Below are 4,350 nucleotides of genomic sequence, written 5' to 3' on the forward strand. Positions count from 1 at the left end.
CTCTCTCTCTCTCTCTCTCTCTCTCTCTCTCTCTCTTCCTCTATCTTTAATAAACTCGACTCCCGAGGAACCAGTCTTGTTGCTTCTTTTCCCATGGAACTGGTCACTGATCTTACACCATTTATCTTCTTTTTGAAAATTGTTCTTTCTATTCCATCCTCCACTTTTCCCATGTAAATGTATCAATTTCTTCAATAAAGTTACACGTATTTAGATTAGAACTGTGCCCAGTCTACATGTGAATTAAGAGAGAATTCATTATCACCAACACTTGGTCTCCACAGACGGGGCTCATCTTTCCATAGTGTCCTATGATTTTCCTCGACCGTGTTTTATAGTTTTCAGGATATGAACTGTATATGTTGTTTGTCAAATTTATCCCTGTTTTATATATATATATCTTGAGTGGTATTGCAAATAAAAAATCTTGATGCATTATCAGAAAAAAATATACATTTTAAGTTTTGGTCTTTTATTATGAATACATAGACATAAAGTTGTTGAATTTCCTTGGCCTTTTTTTAGTATGCACTCTGTAAATCACTTTATGCAGGAGACTGACAAGTGGTGGGCAGCTGACCAAGTCTAGTCAACCACATGCTTGGTAGTGTATAAGCTCTGAGAACAGCTTTAACATCCACTCCTCAGACTCCCCAGTGCTGTGGATACAGGAATGTCTCACCAGGCCAGCTTTATTTGTTTATTTATTTGATATTATTTATTAAACTTTCATTAATAATTTTTTAAATTTATGCTTATAAGGGACATTTCTCTATAGATTTTTCTTGTTTTCTTCTTTCTTTCTTTCTTCCTTTGTTTCTTCCTTTCTTTCTTCCTTTGTTTGTTTCTTTCTTTATTCCTTTGTTTCTTTCTTTCTTTCTTCCTTTGTTTCTTCCTTTGTTTCTTTCTTCTTTCTTTCTTTCTTTCTTTCTTTCTTTCTTTCTTTCTCTTTTCCTTTGTATAAGCATAGATGGCTTCAGACAGTGATCAGGACACATTACTCTTCCATTTGTAGTGATGTCATGTCTTCCTTAAATACCTAATAGGCTCTGTCAGTGCAAACACTTGAACCAGAGCTGACTCTGTAGCAATGCTTTAAGTACAAGTTCAACCTGTAAGACACATGACCATGTTCTCTTAGTCTGTTACCTTGGGTGGCCATGGCATCATTTTTTTACTTTACAGACAGTATTTTCATTTAATCTGAGTGGTCTAATGTGTAGAGATAAAGTTTTTCATAGACTGTTATACATACATCTCTGAGTGCTATATAATTATGTCCCTTACTCTTGTTCTTGATATTACTGTGTTTTTCTTTTTTGTTTGTGTGTCTTGATACAGTCTAGAGGCCTTAAATGATACAGTCTAAAGTCCTGGATTAGATTCATTTTCTCTGTTAGTTAAAGAATTAAAAGGCAAAAAATCTGAAATGTAACAGGGCAGCAGGGAAATCTCACATGTGGCACACACAATCAGCAGGTAAAGGAAGGTGTTTATTAGGAGTGAGGAAACACACACAGGGGGCACACAGAGAAAACAACTCTGCAAGCAGGTCATGGAGGACTGGGACACACACTCCAGAAGCTGAAAATCCAGGTCATCTTGAGAACAGGGCTTTACAGCTCTGGATCATTTTCCTCCTCTGGTTAGAGGTGGTCAGTTTGAAGACAGACAGGCTGGTTGATTGGTCCACAACTCTCATGTGACATGTCCTGATCCAGCCTTGAACTTGGTGAGCCCCTCCATCGTCAGGGGACCTAGTGGGAGACAAAACTCAAGTCAGAGGAAGAAGCCAGCCATCATGGAAATTCCCACCTTTATTACCAAGCCTTGGCCCCTTCCCCTGTCTGTCTAATGCCTGTCTCACAGTCTCATCAGAGGTCACAAACCTTACTGACTGCTCCTCTGATGCTCTGATTTCCACACTGATTTATGCTCTGTTTGTTCTTCCCTTTTTTCTGTTTATTTGGACTAAAACTAATATTACTTGTTCTCATTTCTGAAGATAAAATCTTTAGCTCATTGGTCTGAGCCCTCTCTTCATTTCTAGCCTGTGTACACAGTTGATGGAAAGGCTGCATTTGGGCTTTGTTTATTTATTTGTTTTGTTTGTTTGTTTGTGTTTTGGTTTTTCAAGGCATGGTTGCTTTTGTGTAGCCTGGAACTCACTCTGTAGACCTTGCTGGCCATGAAATCTAAGATCCTCCTGCCTCTGCCTCCTGAGTGCTGGAATTGAAGGTGTGCACCACCACTTGTAAATTCCTGTACTGATTTCTCCTGTGCCTTATTCAACAGAAGTCCAGTTTTTCACTTACAAATATTTGATGATATCTTTTGCATTAACTTCTCATTTAATTTCAGTTTTTGAACAAATAAATACCCTAGCTTGCTTTCCATTATTGTAATAAACTCTGGCCAAACCCAACTTGGGAAGGAAAGGGTTTATTTCACCTCCCAGAATACAATCCATCATGAAGGAAGTCAGGGCAGGAACTCAAGTCAGAAACCTTAAGGCAAGAACTGAAGCAGAAGCCATGGAGGAACACTGCTTACTGGCTTGCTCCTGGTGACTTGATCAGCCTCCTCTCTTATGGAACCCAGGACCACCTACCCTCGTGGCTCCACCCACAATGGGTTGAGACCTCTTCCATCAACCTGCAATTCCTCAGCTGAGTTGTCGTCTTCCAAGGTGATTTCAATTTGTGTCAAGTTGACAAAAATCTAACCAGCACAGAAAACTGCTTGATTTGAATTCTTTCAAATTCATCAATCCTTAGATATCCCTGCAAAAAAAAATTTTTTTTGACTTAATTCAGGCTCCATTCATGTTAAAATTACCCAATAAGACAGGAATGTAGACATTTTTTTTAACACTAAATGTAGGAGGGGCTCTTGCTTTCATCAAACCATGTATCTGTTGTTTAATTTTTAAGCTTCATACATGCATCCTCAGGATTTTAAAATATAAATGATAAAATATCATGTTTGCTAAAGTATCAAGAATAATTTGACAAAAAAAACTACAAAAACCTTATGTGGAAAGGGAGTCACCGAGTGACAGCCTAGAGGTGTTTGTTTTTATAGTGTTGTTTGTGTGTTTGCTTGTTTAGAATTATTACCTCTCATATATGAATGTTTGGCTGCATTTATGTCTATGTACTGTGTGTGTGTGTTTGTGTGTGTGTGTGTGTGTGGGTTATCTGTGTATGTGTGCCTGTGGGTGCACACACATGTGAGTGCTTGTGCATAATGCCTGGGAATCCCAGAAGATCTCCTGGGACTGGAGTAACAGGACTCTGTGGGACACCGTGTGGAGCTGGGAAGTGAACCCAGGTTATCTGCAAGCACAAGACTCCTTGGCCATCTCTTCAGCCCATTCTTAGGCTTCAGTTTTAAGCATGTAACTTTACTCGATGCCGTCAAACTAAAGCGTACTCAAGCTCCTCCTCTCATGCTTCTTTGCTTCTCTGGCATCCAAAACCTTCCCTCAGGCAGGCAGCACCACCCCTGAAACCCTGACGAAGCACTCCATGAGATGAGAAGCACCAGGCCTCCACCCTCCAGACAGGATCGCTGGCCTTTCCAAGTCCAGACCTGTGAACCAGAGACAGGACTCCAACCCTTCCCGTGACTGTAGGAGGTTCACTGTGGCCACCTGCTGGTATGTGGCCCACCTCACACTCAGAGATGTACTGTCCTCCGACTGTCATGGGGCAATGCGTTTTTTCACAGTTGGACATGAAAACACAGACCTTGCGTCTCTGCCCCTGTGGCAGTCAGGATTCTGAAGGTTAGGAAAGCATCTCATTAGTGGCTTGGTCCTTCCCACCTGCCTTCCACAGTTTCTGTTCAGGGTGTTGTCCCTATCTCATATCTTCTGACTCCCCATAAAAATACAACATCTACTAAACACCCACAATTTTGTTTTCTGTTTCCTTCCCCACCCCACCTCCCCAGGGAACCCAATTTCTCTGTGAAGCCTTGGCTGTCCTAGAATTTGCTCTGTAGACCAGGCTGATTTCAAACTCATAGATATGCCTGCCTCTACCTTGGGAGGGCACAGGTTAAAGGCAAGCACCACCAAGGCCAGCTATACTTTTTCTGATCTTTGTTTCTTTACTCACTCACACCCCAGCAGTGAATGTGATCCAGCAATACAGAGTGTGCCTAGGTAGAGCCCACACACACAAGGCCTGGAGTTTGATTCCTGTGCTGGTTAATTTTGTGTTAACTTGACACGAGCTGGAGTCATCTGAGAGGAGGGAACCTCAAGTTAGGAAAAGCCTTCATAAGATCTGGCTGTAAGGCATTTTCTTACTTAATGATTAATGAGAGACAGCCTAGATCATT

Source organism: Grammomys surdaster, unplaced genomic scaffold (assembly GCF_004785775.1).
Source record: "Grammomys surdaster isolate TR1022 unplaced genomic scaffold, NIH_TR_1.0 125504, whole genome shotgun sequence".
In the NCBI taxonomy this organism is placed as follows: domain Eukaryota; kingdom Metazoa; phylum Chordata; class Mammalia; order Rodentia; family Muridae; genus Grammomys; species Grammomys surdaster.